This window comes from Trachypithecus francoisi, unplaced genomic scaffold (assembly GCF_009764315.1).
Source record: "Trachypithecus francoisi isolate TF-2019V2 unplaced genomic scaffold, Tfra_2.0 Lachesis_group0, whole genome shotgun sequence".
NCBI classification, from domain to species: Eukaryota; Metazoa; Chordata; class Mammalia; order Primates; family Cercopithecidae; genus Trachypithecus; species Trachypithecus francoisi.
Window position 1 is genome coordinate 191,343,959 of NW_022681453.1, and position 16,904 is coordinate 191,360,862.

At 37.6% G+C, this 16,904-nt stretch overlaps 1 protein-coding gene across 1 annotated transcript in view; it reads right to left on the bottom strand.

The window, feature by feature from the left end:
• Positions 1-16,904, bottom strand: part of FGF12 (fibroblast growth factor 12) — a 591,075-nt gene that overhangs the window by 573,172 nt on the left and 999 nt on the right. The gene's annotated exons all lie outside the window — the stretch shown is intronic.

A 16,904-nucleotide genomic window follows, 5' to 3' on the forward strand; every position in this document is an offset into this window, starting at 1 on the left:
GCCAGTTTTTCCAGATAAAATGAAGAAGCTGAAAATGACTTCCAGATTCTCTTCTGACCAAGTTAAGACTCTATTATGGTGCTAGGAAATTACTAAGTTTTCCAGTTACAAATTGGCAAGGGGATTGTTCTGGAAAATTATCGCTTGAATAGTGAGAGTTAAGACACATTTCCAATCATGAGTTTTGAAGGCAGACTTAATCACTCCCACCCTCTAGAGCCTCTAGCACTTGTTAATATCTTTATGGTGGCATTTACCGTATTGCAAGTTGAACACTGGTGTCTGTCTTCCATGATAGCATGGAAGGTTCATGAGGTCAGTCACTTATTCATTATCCTGTTTTGCCAACGCATGGCAATATGCGTGGCTCAGGCTATGTGTCCAATGTATGCTTGAAAAGTGGAAGAACAGATGAATAAGAATGTCAAAGGTAATGTAAAAAATTTCTCTGGAGATGACCTTGGTAATTTTCTTAAGCCAGTAACTTTTTAAAGCTATTTGCATGGTGTTTTCTCAAGGGAAGAATACCTTAATGATCCTTATGCCTGACAACCTACAGTATACTGGATAAACTGAGGGAGTTGGCCAGGGCACTGCTGAGAACTCCCCAAAATGCTACATCAAGCACTTCTGAATGGAGAGCATCTTTCCACAGGGTTATTTAGTATTTTTGGATGTAAAGAGACTTCCAAGTAAGGATGAAATATTGAACACTGGCTTTTACTTTCATTCCTACTTGAACATAATTAAAAGTACAATAAATGGCATGTGTGTTTATGTTTTGCATAAATCTTTAAAGATGGAACAAAAGAGAGAGAAGACAACAGCAAGAAAATTTTAGAGCTGGAAAACCAGCTGGTGAAGGTATATTTTTCAGATCTGAGAAAGCTTAGTCCTAAGTCAGCAATGGAGAAAGTCAATAGGCAACCTAACTTGGATTGCACAATCTCCAGAAGTTTAGAAAGTGGTAGCACCAGGTTTGTCTAGAAGTGAGGTGAAGGAGAAAAGGGTAAATTATGCAAAAATGGTGGAAAGTTTGTTTTTAGGATGGTATTATAACCTCAAATGCTCTCCCAAACATCAAGCATCTAGCCAACTGCCCTCCTCAATCCCAACAGAAGACTAGATATTTGTTCTTTGTACTGGATAGAGCAGAAACTCTCTGCATAGTGGGCAGAGTGAATAACACACTGAAAATCAGAAGATTAAGTGAAGATTTATACGGATTGACAAAACCCACAGAACTCTCACAGCCAGGTCTTTCCCAAAGAGTCTTCTTTGAGGAATCTTGGGAAACGTAAGAGGTAAGACCTAAAATATGGACCTCGGAGCCCCACAGTGAAAGGCCACCAACAACACTCTAAAACTAAGATCACTGACAACAAGCCCCACACATGTACACAAAGCTCCCAGTCACCTTTTTAGCCCCCTACACCCACTTTTAAAAATGAACAGGTAACCACATATAAAAACATCTTCAGAAAATCTCTAACATGAAAGATAGAAATGAAAACAAACAAAAAGCTTACTGGAAACAGAGGTTATGGAAGGAGATTGAAACTTCTTTAAAAACGTAAATCATAAATATTCTCAGCAAAGTATTAGAAAATATCGCACCTGTGAAATAAGATGGCATAATATAAAATTAAACAAAGAAAACTGACAAATAAGCCTCTTGGAAATTAAAAATCTGACACCAGAAATTAAAGATAACATCTAAGAAAAAGATTAAAAGATAAATTTGGGCCCATAATCTAGAAAACAGAGAAAAGACAAAAGAGGTAGAGAATAGGAAATAAAACATATGAAAAATAGAAACCTATGAAAAATAATCCAAAATATAAACAATTAAGTAAGATTTCCAGAATACCAGAACAAAACGACAATAACAACAACAACAACAACAATAACAAAAAACCAGAGAGTAGGAGATCATTAGGAAAATAATTTCAAAAACTAAATTATTTCCAATTTTCTAGAGATCAAAGAATTAAAGAAAATGTTCTAGAATTAAAGAAGAGTTTCCACAGTAAATACACAGCATAATGAGTGAAAATGAAACTATAAGAAGGCAAATTACTATCAATTTTCAAAACACTGAGAAAAAAAAATAGACACTAAAAGTTTTCAGAGAAAAAAAATATCGGGCATGTACAAAAAATAAGAAACCAGAATGTTAGAATGACATCAAACCAGAACTGGCAGAAAAAAAGATGTTGTAATGGTGTAATTTAAGTTCTGAAGAAAAATATTTTAAACCTAGAATTCTATACCTAACCACATGATTGTTCAAATATGAGGAAAAATGAAGATATTTTCCAATATGAGAAGGCTCAGAAATTTTACTGTGCATCCTTTGTTTTAGGAAGCTGTTGGAGAATGTATTCCACCAAAATAAGAGAGTGAACTAAGAAAGAATAATACAGAGGATGCAGGAGAACAAGAGATCCAAGCAGAGACCGCAAAAATTTTCTAGGGTGATGGATAAAGCAACTCCAGGTCCAAAGCAATGCACAGAAAAAAGTGTGCACATAGCACCCAGTCATCAGGTTCTGAGGGACAGTACTTCAAGATGAAATTGATAGAATATCTGTGCATCTGAGTGTCTTGAGATGCGATTCAGATAACTGTCAGGGACTTGAGTTAAATATAGTACAAAGTATGTAGAAAGCTGGGCACATAAAAATAAGACAGTTATCAACCACAGAAAAAACAAAATCTTATGACAAAAGGGGGAGTAATCATAGTTTAATTTGTCTTAGTCATGAAAGTATTTACATAATCATAATCATGCAACTACTAAATACTGATCTAACAAAAATAACAATGTACCAGCCTTGGAAAGATGGTGAGATGGAAAGGATGCATGTTGTGGTGAGAATGTGATAAAGGAAGAGACTTGAAAGCTATTTCCTTGGTGGGACATCAATAAAAAGAGCTGAGAAGTTAAGAGGTAGTAAGAAGAGAATATTGTTTAGCACATGAAGGTAAATATCAACAAGAGTCGAAAGTGATAGTAGAGAAAAAATGGGAGAGAGGACAAGAAAGTACTATATTTCACAACATACTTTCTATAACTGTGACAAAAATAACAAGTAAAAACAGAAAAAGAAAGAAGAAATCACCTCAAATTTTATGCGTGAGAGACTGTTTTTATATTGTTTTTGCTCTAGAAGCATTTCTGATGGAATTGAGTATCACAGGAGATTGCAGTGTGTTCCCCAGCATCCTCCCGTCTTTACTAAGACACGATTCAGTGGGGTCAGTTGAGATTAAAAGAGGTTGCTCAGAGAAAAGACAAGGCTGTCGTTGCCATCTGTCTAACCGCACCTTATGGTTATTAGATGAAAATCATCTGCTGACCTTCATCTTCAAAATCTTGTTCATAAATCTTTTACCAATCAAGCTGAGACATTCCCTAGACAAGGTGCTTTCTAGATTTCAACCATTGATCACGATGATGCAGTTTGGTATGATGTGTCTTCCCGGAACAGTTTTAAGAGTTTGATTCAAAAGCATAATCTTTGTGGAGCTGCCATACTTTACAGCACTACACTGAGCTAAAGAAAAGGCAAAGAGCTAAAGGCACACATTGGAAGTGTGGTGCGTAAATTTCATTTAAACAATTAAGCAAACTCGAATCTGTCAGACTCAGCAAAACCCCATGGCGATGATTTTGTACCAGATACTTAAAATAATAATATCTACATTTTATTGAATGCTTATTATATGCCAGGTAGTGTGGTAAATACTTAGATTATCTTATTTAATAGTCAAAACAACCCTATAAATAGCTACTATTATTATCTCCATTATATAGATAAGGAAATCTAGGATTATGGAGATTAGGACCCTTGCCCAATGCCTTCAGCTAGGAATTAGGCAGATAAAAATCAAGACTAGAACTGGATTCAGAAACCCCTCTTTTAGAATTCTGTGTTCTCTAAAGAAGGGTCATCAGAATATAAAAAATATGCCATTGAAAGAGTGATGGGTGAGTTTGGAGACAAACGTATTTCTGGCATGAGTCTTCATATATTTAAGCATAGAAGAGTTTGAGAAAATTCATATAACACAGTTGCAAAATGCACGTATATTAGTACTTGTGTCGTTTTTACTGTTATAATAATTCTGAGTCTTAATAATTTATAGATCTTAAGGAAATAATTTTTAAGACTGACACTTTACAAAAGGTTATTTTCAAAAGGAACTTTACCCTAGAATACTAGTCTATACATTTCAATGCTAGAATTTTAGAGAGTTGAGAGCCAAAAGTGAACAGGAATGAAACTCATTGTTCCATTAAGCAAGAGAAGTGTGTTAGCAGCAGAGATTGGCAAAAATCAGAGTGAAATACTGGGTCACAGTATTTCTTCTGGCCCTGACAGTGTGCTTGTATGTATGCCTCGCTTTGCACAGTACATGTGTTCTTGAAAAGCTAGTGAATAATTAAAGCTTTGTAAGTAGAATTGTATTCTAGAAGCCCTAGGAATCTAATTTTTTAAAGATGATTACAGTAATCAATGTTTTTGAAATGTAAATGAAATCATCACCTACATTACATAATTTGTAACAGGCTTCCACAATTTGCTTGCAACCTTTCTTCCTTTCTTACGTGATTCATCATCTACTGTATCCCATCCCAACCCTACATGGTTCATGAGGGAAGAGTGTCAGTACTATATTCAGCACCTAAAACAGTGTCCAGCACAATAAACGGACACTGGATGAATGAACTAAGCAATCCATTAACTTTTTCCTAGTTACTACATGTATATTAATGTCTCTCTACCTTTGCATATAATATTTCACAGCCTGGAATGATTTTCCAATGTTTTCATTTTATCCCTTCTGCAACAGTGAGTTCATATGTCAACTCCTTTCTAGATGTCGAATTCCTCTCTATATTCCCAAAAGATTACATTTATATATTTAGTGTAATAGGGGATAGTTTAAACCTTATCTTAGTCATTGGTTCCTGGCCTATAACACCTAGCCAGAGCAATACACACAGACAATATGACGGTAAAAGTAAATTTAATCTAAATTTTCACATGCATTGCTAACTGTCATTTCTTCCTAGGTTTCTGTTTATGCATTTCTTCAAAAGCTAATTTGTGAGGTGTTCTTGAGGTCACTAACTTCGTGGTTTTTCATGTCTAGCACCAGTGACAAGCAATGTGCATGGCACAGATAAATGGATACGTCCAAGCATGGATCCTTGTATTAATTAATTAGCCAGTGTGGTTGTGGGTAATGCTGGGCTAATTGTCTATGTGTGATCTCACTGACTCTTTTAAGCTATGGAATTCCCTCATGAGAATGCGATCCTTGATCCCTTATTCTGATATTTCTGAATAATCAGCAACATACACATCTATTTCTAGATTGAATTCCCAAGTGCAAGAGAATCTTAGACTAGATTGTCTACACCAGGGTTTCTCAAAGATCTAGACTAGCAGCATCAGCACCTTCTGGGAACTTGTAGAAAAGCAAACTCAAAAGCCCAGGCTCACCCTGGGTTCACTGAATCAGAAACTCAAGGGGTGGGGCCCAGTGATCTGTGTTTTGGCACACACTTAAGTTTGAAAACTGGTCAGAAAGTTGTCCTTACTCTTCTGACTGAACAATGCAATGTTTCCTGGACCCAACCAACGACATCAACATCCCTGTTAAAACAGTCAGGTTCTTTCCTCGGAAGAAATTAGACTTCATTGTAAGCCAGACAATGGGAATAAAATAGTAAACCTATGATTTAAAAAATCAGTATAGTAATCAATTGATGTCACTGTTACTCAGTTTTTATTGCATAATTTAAAACGAGTATATCTTAACTACATTGTTTTAAACTGCATACCACAGCTGCATGGCGTTCTATGGATCCAAACAGATAAAAATGAGTGAAATAAAACTAGGCAAGGTGAAGAGGAATCTTAAGGATTTTAAGGAAAGAATCCAGCCCCATATAGAAGCAGAGAAAGTAGCAAGCCTAAAGGTCAAATACTAACAACAAGAATAACAACAGTAGCAGCTGTGATTATTGAGTACTAATTTTAAGCTTGGTTCTTTCTATATATTTTCCTCATTTGTCTCAATCTAGAAAGCGAGTCATTGTACAAATTAGGAAGCAAGGATACAGAAATATATCTTACCCAAGTTACAAAGACTAAAAAGTTGTTAGTTGTGTGTTTGATTTCAAGTCTTATGATCTTTCTACCACACCACGGAGCTGCCCAGGTAAGCAGAACAGTTTTTCAGTGTGAGGGTTAGAAAAAGAATCTGCAACCCGGTGCTTAATTAAGTCCCTAGGGGTAGAAGCCAACTTAAGGCACATAAGAGCTGTGGGTTCTTTCTTGAACCCACCTGATAACAGGCAGGAAGTCCCAGTGATTCCTCAGGTCTGTATCTCACTGGCCCAGGGCTTGAGTGAGACTAAGCCTGCAGAGACTGGGTATTCTGAAGGCTAATAAAATCTATACATACGGCCGGGCGCGGTGGCTCAAGCCTGTAATCCCAGCACTTTGGGAGGCCGAGACGGGTGGATCACGAGGTCAGGAGATCGAGACCATCCTGGCTAACACGGTGAAACCCCGTCTCTACTAAAAATACAAAAACTAGCTGGGCGAGGTGGCGGGCGCCTGTAGTCCCAGCTACTCGGGAGGCTGAGGCAGGAGAATGGCGTAAACCCGGGAGGCGGAGCTTGCAGTGAGCTGAGATCCGGCCACTGCACTCCAGTCCGGGAGACAGAGCGAGACTCCGCCTCAAAAAAAAAAAAAATCTGTACATACACAATGGGACTAGTTTTTCAGTAGCAAAGGAAGGTTGATTGGCTTATAAGACTATGCTAAAGTATGCCTTAGGTGTTAAGTAGTGGATAAGCTCATAGACTCTGAAGCCAGTCTGCAACTTACTAGCTGTGTGACCTGGGCAAATTACTTAACATCTCTATGCCTGACTTTTCTCATCCCTAAAATAGGGATGACAATAGTGCCTGCCTCATTGGGTGTTTATGAGGCTTAAGTGAGTCAATATATGTAAAGTACAGTGCCTAAACATAGTAAAAGCTGCATAAGCATTATTTCAAAAGACTCAGTTATCTTTTCAAATGTCCTTTCAATGTTTGACATGAATAAAGCATGAAAGCATGAAGAATTAAGAGCTTTTTAAAGTTTAGCTGGATCTGTTTAAATTTATAACTGAGTCCAACACCTATTACAGTTTATTTTCCCATAAAGCATAGAAAAAAAATCTGCTTTATGGGAAAAAAACTGTAATAAAATATTGATAAAAGATTTGAAAAAGGATAAAAGTTCACTCATAATTCAATCATCATTATCCAAATATTGCCACTTTTTGTGTAATACAATCTACTATTTGTCAATGACCAAATTCTACAGTATTATAATTAGTGCATATATCCACATGTACTATTTTTATAATTACCCTTACATCATAAACACTTCTGATTATAACTCATGTTCATAAACATGTTAATGACTGTCAGATATTTCCCTTTCTTTTATTCTTTGCATAATCAAGAAATTCAGTTTATTAACCATGAAACCCTTAGACCTTGGATAACTTTCATCTGGTAGTAGAAAATGCTTCTTCTACCTAAAATGATCAGTAGCCAATCAAACATTGGAAGACATAGTTATTGGTTTTTAAATTGTTCGAAGGCAATGAAGGACTGAGTGCAATTGTTTTTTAATAATATATTACTAATGATTGAGAACTAAAGAAAATCAAACTTCCTATCAGTAATGTCAGTAAAACACTCAGCCCTTGGACTGTTTGTCATTATTCTGTTAGTCTTTCTTTTTTTTTTTTTTTTTTAGCAAGAAGGTGCTGGTTAGGGCTGGCAGAGAGAAGAAAACCATATCCACCAAATCAACTTCACATATGACTGTTGTATAAATAAACTCATCTTAATTGTAAAGAGGACACATATGAGGGTGAAGAAAAGACGTTATAAAAACATAATGTACAATCTGCTAAGCAAAAATGCCATCAAGTTGGCCAAAAGAGATAGGAGAGAACAAGCAGCTGATCATAAATCTTTAAACAGAATGTATCCACTGTAGTTCCTATATAAACACTTCACAAATGCTGTTTTTTCAATCCCAGAAGTGAAAAGAATCTTGCCTCTAATCCACGCTTGTTTTGCAGATGAAGAACAAGGCCATGGAAAGAAAGTCACCAGCTCAAACTGAAGACGGGGCGGGAATTAGGATTCAAATCCAGGTCTCCGGACTCCCAAGACAGGGTCTTTTCCGCAAGGCCACTGCAGCCATCCATCAGTTCAGACATACACTATACTGTGACCTATGTGGTCACAATCATGCTATATACGAACTTTAGCCAAGTAGCACTTTTTCCTCTGTCTTAGTGCTTTCTCACTCAGAATCCAATTAACTGCTCAATAGAGTTATAAATCCAACAACTTCAGTTGAACAATTCACAGCATTGAAAAGCTAGCTCAAACCCAAACTGAGTCCTTAAAATTTGATGTGGTAATTATGATCATGCTGTTTTATTTTCTATAGAAGTTAAGCCTAAAGAGGATCAAGAAAGAATACAAACAAGCTTAAAATAACAATTTCTTTGTAACAAGAAAATAAAAATCAATAATGGGCAAACCGAGTTAAAAGAGAGAGAGAGAGAGAGAGAGAGAGAGAGAGAGAGAGAAAGAGAGATCGAGATTGAGTACTTTGAGGTTCATCCATGGAATAAATAGAGGAACCATAACCTGATCCCAGATCTTCTAGCATTTAAGAGGTTAGATTAGAATAATCTAAGTAGTCTGTTAGATTAATCCATTAGAATATTAGTTATATTTCATCGGAACATGCACCATCTGTATTGTATGCCTCAGTGCATCACGGGAGTATACAATGTCATAATCCCACCAGTGTGCATACTATAGTTAGAAAGGCTCAGCCTTAGAACAGCTAACAAACAGCAGGTTCTAAGGAAATACTGCTTATTGAATCAATCAACCAATGGTCTTATTTTAAAAGACTGGCACTGATTGGTCTGTGCTATTGCTTTGGTTGTCTCCCTCACATTTATGTTATTTTTTTTTTTTTTTTTTTTTTGAGACGGAGTCTCGCTCTGTCACCCAAGCTGGAGTGCACTGGCCAGATCTCAGCTCACTGCAAGCTCCGCCTCCCGGGTTCACGCCATTCTCCTGCCTCAGCCTCCCGAGTAGCTGGGACTACAGGCGCCCGCCACCTCGCCCGGCTATGTTATTGTTATTGAGGGTTTTGCTATATTTGCATAATCTGTTTGTTTTTTATGCTAATGCAAATCAAAGCCCATAGTAAAAAAAAAGGACTTATTTCGTCTCATCTTAAATTATCTGTAGGCTTGCAAATAAAGAGTGATTTACATGGAAACCTTTATCTTGATACATAGCAAGTATTTCTCTTTTAAATCCCAGAAGAAAGAAAGAAGTAAACCAAATTCAATTTTAAATAGTGCTAGAAATGTTGAAAATAGTTTGAAATGAAAGAAAAGCCGTTAGATAAAATGTGTAAATAGTCTAATTTTAAATTTTCCAGATTTAAACAGTTAGAATGATCAGATAATAAATCTTATATAATAGTCTTGTTTGTAGAGAATCTAACCCCAATGTATTAAAATATGTGAAAGAGACTAAGGGCAAAAAAAAAAAAGAAAAGAAAAGAAAGAAAAACAGCCCAACACATTTTGAAGCAGGAAGCGTATCTAGATCTTTCAGTTTCCAAGTATCTGAAAAGAAATTTTCCAATGTGCCTGTGTTGAGGTTTGTTCAGTCTGTTTGAGTGCCATCAGTACTGCAGGATTCGAGGAAAACCGGATTGTTTCACGTGGGGGATAATTGTAGAAGTGAGTGAGGTAGGGAGACACTGGCATTGCTGCCTCCTCCTGCCTGCTTGTTAAAGGAATCTTTGGTGCATTTAGTTATCTTCTGAATGGCCTCTGAAAGTTTCTGGATTCTTTTCCTGCAGTCTAGTCCCTTTGGGCTGCTTCTCAGGCTAATGGCCAATCCACAAACAAGAGAGAAACAAAAACCTAACCACAGAATGGCAGCTTCCCTTTACTTCTTTCACGTAGTTTCAAGTCCCACTTTTAATTATGTGTGCTTTTTGAATCATTAGTCATGGGGCTTGTTTCAGGTAAAAAGTCAGGCAGAGGTTGCACTAAAGAAAAAAGAAAAGATCTGTGAAGGGGCAACAGGTGTCCTTTGGGACTTCTGCCTAGGTGCCATCAGTGGCATCGCAGCAGTTAAATACCACGGCCTCCCTGGGTGGGAGTCTCACGTTCCCAAAGACAAGGAGACAGGGACTATTTCAAAAAGTAACTGGAGAGATGAGAAAGCTAAAATTAGAACTATTGACATAGATCCTAAAAAAATCCTACCATGCTCTGCATGCAAGGATGCTAATAAGGAGATGAGGAAGAAGATGCTGGGGAAAATGGCATGTCATCTTAGCCTCAAACTCCTGCCATCTATTTTGCATATCTATTTTCAATCCCAAGTCTGTAGTACAGAAATGAAATCTCTCTTCTACACACATTCTCTTAACTCTAAAGAGGGTGATAATAACAGAAAAGGCCCAGGCAGTAGGAGTCCTACAGTGCTCTTGATAAAGAACACATGTATGTGTTAGAGTTTCATAGTAACCATCTTGGAGCTTATCTGTGGATTCATAATTGAGAATGTACATCCTCATCACCTGAGTGCTTCTTAAATATCTGAGTTGCAGGTATTACAGGATGTCCAGTGGTTCTGAGATGTACCCCTGATTGAGACCATTGTTAGTGGCCAGAATTTACACAGTTTATGTTTTAAATCCATCCAAGGTGTAATACTTGGCTCAATATATCTCCATCCCCAGACCCACAAGATGTTATATAACTGCCTCAAAACTAAGTCCTAGCAGAATAGAGACAAATTCAGGTGCTGGAGAAGTTACTATTAAAACTGTAGAATAAGCACAAAAGAAATCCCTTTCGGTAAATTTAAGTTTTTGTGGGAGTTAATGAAGATGATTTATTGAGTGTCTATGCATGTACTTGCTGCTGAATCTACCAAAATGGCAGAGGACCAATTTCTACCATCCAGGATCTCACAGTCTAGTGTAAAGACAGACACAGTTAAAAAATGATGAAAGTCAGATTATAGTTCTAAAGAGTTATAAATACTTTATTAGCATGAGTTTAAAATCATAATCATGATATTATGGTATGGTGCTTTGGATGGGTATAAGAATTCTTACTTTGCAGAGAAATAGAGGTAAGATGAGTTGCCTAAGTCATTTAGTCTTTATGAGTCTTTGTTTTGTTATAAAATAAAGTTAAAATGCCCAATAACAGGGTCTTAAGGGAGACTGTAGATATTAAAAGCCTTTTGAAGAAGTACGAAGTGTTTCGTGAACGTTATTTATGGGTGCAAATATGTGACAAATCAGGAAACCCAAAAGTAACAGATGCAATAAACTCTTATTGGTCACTCAGTAGCACAAAACACCATACTTAATAAGGTTGGTACTTCAAAAACTTAAAAGCATAAAAGAACAAGGATAAGGGAATGCTAAGTAGGTTGACCTCCCCCAGACTTATTACTGAGGCTAACAAGCCTCATAATAACCTAAGGCAGGAAACAGGTTAGGCAGGTAGCCAGCTAGGCGGAATAGCTTTTATAGTAGGTACATAGCTTGAGTTCAAATGTTCTCCCGCACAATAATTTTGTTTAAATAAACCAAAGGGGAAACAAAAGGCAGGGCAGGAATTATGGCTGTGGAATGTTAACTGCCTCTTTGGAGCTCATTAATCACTGTAAGACTTTATATTCCAGCCCCCCAGATAACCTACTAGAACTCTGAAAGATTAATGGAGAAGACCCATAAAATGTTAGAAATCAACAGCTCTTAATCCTGTTCATATATCCCTACATTGTAAGCTTTTAGAGGGCAAGTCAATAAACTATTTATAACTCTGTCCCCCGCACTTAATAATGTGCCTGGAACAATGTGGTAACTCAGTATTTTAAATTAAATGAACTGGACCCCCTTTGATATTTAAGAATTTTGATACCCAGAGAGGAAAAGATTCGTCCAAATTTATACCATGAGAGCTGGAGTGAGAACCTGTATTTCCTATGCTCAGTGATTACACATCATGATTTTACTGAATTATATTTTAGTTATCTCACTATACTGGCTCAGTCTTTCATTATTGTTGTTGTTATTGTTTAACCACAAAATAGCTCTTCTTAAAACCACTTTCCAGTTCTGATATACTAATGATTGCATAGACATTTCCTTTCTCCCCTGCAGAGTAAATCATCCTGGCTTCAGAGAAATGACTGTTCTACACCTTAAGTGTGTTGGTTCATGGCCCAGACTGAACTCGGATGGCTGGTATGAAATCTAGAACAGAGAATTGAATCTTCCCTGGGAATACATGTACAGGTCTCTCTTGAGAGAGCAAGTCAAGTTACTCCCTTCCAAGTTCTGGAATCACACTGATGTTTCTGGGAGCCCTCCTGGTACCTAAATTTCCTGCACTTCTCCCAACTTACAATCATCTAGATCCATGAAGTTGGCCTAAAAAACTAATTAAGGCTATCCAACGCATATAATCTGAGTCCCCACTATGCAAACTAAAATGTCCTACCTGAGATAGACACCTAGGTGGTTGCTGGAAAGTTAAAGGCTCAGATTTTGCCCACAAGAAGGTTAATATAGTAGTGAAGCTAGAAGAGTGAAATTGTCAAGATCAGAGATTGCATCTTAGTTTTCTTTCACATTCTCAGAACTAGGCACATGGGGTACATATCAGATGCTCAGTAAATATTTGTTTAAATAAAAAGCACAAAAATCACAATGTTGATTGTAAGAAATGCAGTATGTGAGGGACACACAAGTACTTAGGTCATATAAAATATACCAATAAAATATTAATTTAATGTGGCAAGGGACATGTCAAAGGAATCTCAAAAGGGTTGAACAGAGAAGTATGACAATAGAAAAGGATAAAGCTATATTTACTCTGTTTAGAAGCGCCTTGATTTAAGTAGTCAAATATCATCACATTACCATGAGTTAACAGCAGACTTTGTCAGGAGCTTAACATGAATATACAGAATAAATATTTAAGGATAATTGGGGGTTGAAAGTAAGTGATTGGAGGATGAGCAGCAAGGGTATTTAAAAGTAAGTTTGTTTTCTGATCTAACTGTGAGACACGCAGTGTCTTTTTCATTTCATTTTTGTTGTTTCCAAAAACAACCAGAAGACCTAGAACATGATCCCATATCCACGAGCCTTCATCTTTATTAGTCAGATAATATCCAATCTTCTCTGCTGAGATGCCTGGAGTGGTGTCATTCATTCTCAGGTACAATCAGTTCCCCGAGATCTACACCAGTGCGTCTGAAATGTTAAGGTGCATAGAAATGACCATTAGATTTTGTTGAAATCCAGACTTGATTTGGTAGATCTGGAGCAGGGACTGAGATTCTGCATTTCTAACAAAGTCCCAGGTGATGCAAATGCTGCCGGTCTGTAGACCACCAGCAGTAACACCCTACACCAGTGGTTAACTCTGGTCATCCATTAGCATCACTTGGGAGTCATTTAAAAATACTTATGCCAAGATCCCACCCCAGAACTAATTAAACCCAAATTATTAGGGGTATGGCCTAAGCATCTTTACATTTGAAAAGCTCTACAGGTGTTTCTATAGGTAATACACCAGCTTGAGGCTGGAAATCTACCTAGACAAAGAAAAGTGTGATATAGGTGGGGGTCAGTGGGAGGTGAGTGTGTGTGTGTGTGTGTGTGAGAGAGAGAGAGAGACAGAGAGAGAGAAGAGGAGAGGAAAGGGGGGGAGAATAGAGGAGAAAGGAGGAAAGAAGAAAGGAGGGGAGGGAAGGGGAGGAGAGGAGAAGGGCTAGAAAATGAGAGAAGAAAAGAGGGGAGGGGAGGGGAGGGGGAGATGAAGGAAGAGGAGAAGAGGAAGGGAGGGAGGGGGAAGGAAGAAAGGGAGGAAGGGAAAAGGGAGGGAGGAAGGAGGGAAGGAAGGAAGGAAGGAAGAAGGAAGGAAGGAAGGAAGGAAGGAAAAAAGCCTCTTTCCTCACTCTAAATCTTGCTTCTCAAACATAATGTGCATACAAATTACCTAGGTATTTTGTCAAAATTCTAATTCTGACTCAATAGACCTGGAGTAAATATGAAGATTCTGCAGTTCTGAAAAATTTGTCTGCAAAGCACATTTTGACTATCAAGAGTCTAAATCAGTGGTTTTCTTTTTTTTTTTTTTTTTTTTTGAGGCGGAGTCTCGCTCTGTCGCCCGGACTGGAGTGCAGTGGCCGGATTTCAGCTCACTGCAAGCTCCGCCTCCCGGGTTTACGCCATTCTCCTGCCTCAGCCTCCCGAGTAGCTGGGACTACAGGCGCCCGCCACCTCGCCCGGCTAGTTTTTGTATTTTTTTTAGTAGAGACGGGGTTTCACCGTGTTAGCCAGGATGGTCTCGATCTCCTGACCTCGTGATCCGCCCGTCTCGGCCTCCCAAAGTGCTGGGATTACAGGCTTGAGCCACCGCGCCCGGCCAATCAGTGGTTTTCAAACACTGCTGTACCTAGGGACCTCTAACGGAAATATATATGCTTTTTTCTTCCAGCCCAATATTCTAATTTCATTGGTATGGGGTGCCATCCCAGGATGAGTATGTTTAGAAAGTATGTCAGGTGATTCTAGTGTACAGCAAACTTTGTGCACCACTTGTCTAAATACTAAACATTTTAACTCATTTAAGAATCTCAAGCCCTTAAGATATGCAAGGCACAAATTCCATCAGAGCTGCTCGGACTGTGTACCAACCCAAAGCTTTGAGACAATGTTAAGTACATGGTGCACAAAAATCACTGAAATTAGATCATGAATTGAACCTCAGGTCAATTGATTTATTTTCCTCTCTTCTTTATGGTGTATGACAGGGAGTGATGCAAAGTTGTAAATAAGGAAGCAAAAATAAATTGATCTTATTTGTAAACAGCTGAAGTTCAACTTTCTGGACTCTGGACAAATGCTCTTAGAAAGGTTTTCAAATGCTAGAGGTAATGTGAAGGTTGTCAAGTGTAGGCAATGGGATTCAAGACTAAACGGGCCATTAGATCGGGGTATGGGATAGAGAACTCTGGAATCCTCAACTGAATCATACAATATGACTCTATCTTTAAAGAGTTTCTAATAGAAAAGTATTATATATACATACATTAGGGAATGTCTTCCTAGAATTAGATTTGAATCTGTTGGGGGAAGAAGTTTGTACATGGCAGCATAAAACGTGAAAGATGCACCAATTAGAGTATTGCACCAATACACATTCCTCTTAATACACTCTTTTTGACTGGAATAAAAATTTCAAGTTAGCTACCATCGTTAGCTGTGCCATTTGCATCAACTTAGAAAGTCAGGCCAAGGTGTAAGTAATTAGCCATTCTTAATCTGATCGCCAAGCAGGTAATACAGCTTCATTAAGAAAGTCCAGGAACTAACATGCATAAAGACTTTCATCATATTTTTTTTCAGAGGCAATTATGGGACCTCGGCAAAATGAGCACAGTGTTGGCCTATGGCAAAAGTCTTCATTGTCTTTGGATCAGTGCTGTGATATCACTGCTGTCTGGATTGACATAGAACTTCTGAACTGATTCTTTTTGGGTATATTTCTGAGATTCTTTTTCCTTTCTGAACTCAGAAGACTGAAAGAATAGCTAGAACTCTGTTAGCAATCTGACCATTAAACCACCTGGAATGCTGAGGGACACGCAGCATGTCTTATGGGCAACGAAGGAAAAGAAAAGATTACTGCCGAGAGATACTGCCTCTTTTGATGATTGACCAGGAATGAGTATATACATTGGAGGCAAAACTGTTACCAAGAACCCTTGTCAAATAAGTAAATTGAGTGAATAAATACCAGGTGTCATCGAAGCAAGAAAAACTGTTTCATAGTAAAATGATACTCTTTTTCTGTTGTTAACCTTATGTCCCAGAAATACTTAGTCAACTAGAATATTACGAACCTTTACGTGTTAAGGACTGGCTTTTTATTTTAAAATGGAGTTTATAATAGAGTTAATAATATATGCCTCAAGTATATTTATAGACATGGATTCTCTCATATGTGTACATCATTGTCAGACATGGAGATGCCCATCAATGTATCATAAGAATAATTTGCCGGAACTGAAAATTGCCGGCTAGTCTTAATCCATGTTGATTCAGCTCTTTTTATACTATACATGCTTGTCTAGGTTCAAGTACTTTAAATCTGCCAATTAAATACTTAAAATACTTTATTGAACATAGAACTGCTATCATTCAACACTCCAGTTTCATTAATCAGCCCAGAAATAGATAACTCACCACCATTCTCTGATCCTGAGTACATTACCACAGTGACTGACATTCCGGGTTTAAAAATAAAATCCTGTTTCAAATATAGCTTCCCGAGTTCTGGGTAATGAATATAGTTTCATAAAAGTTGACATCATTTCTTCTGATTTCACCAGAATTAAATACATCCAGTATGCCTCCTGGATATCCGACCACCATATCACTCAAGGCTCTCACAACCTGGTGGGCGTTTTAAGGAAAAGGAGAAATAGACCTGCATAGATGGGGTTAAATCCAAAAGATATCTAATCTTGTGATTAGAACACTCGTTGTGTTTATGTGTGTTCAATATGCCATTCAGAAGTTGATTTTTACAGTTCATTTATCAGTTGGTATATATACATTATGCAGATTTGCTTATGAGGAGAACATTAAAATATACATGTCCAGAACTAGTAAATGCATTATGCTTGGAAACCAAGCAGTACTCCCATACACTGTTCTTCTTAGAGG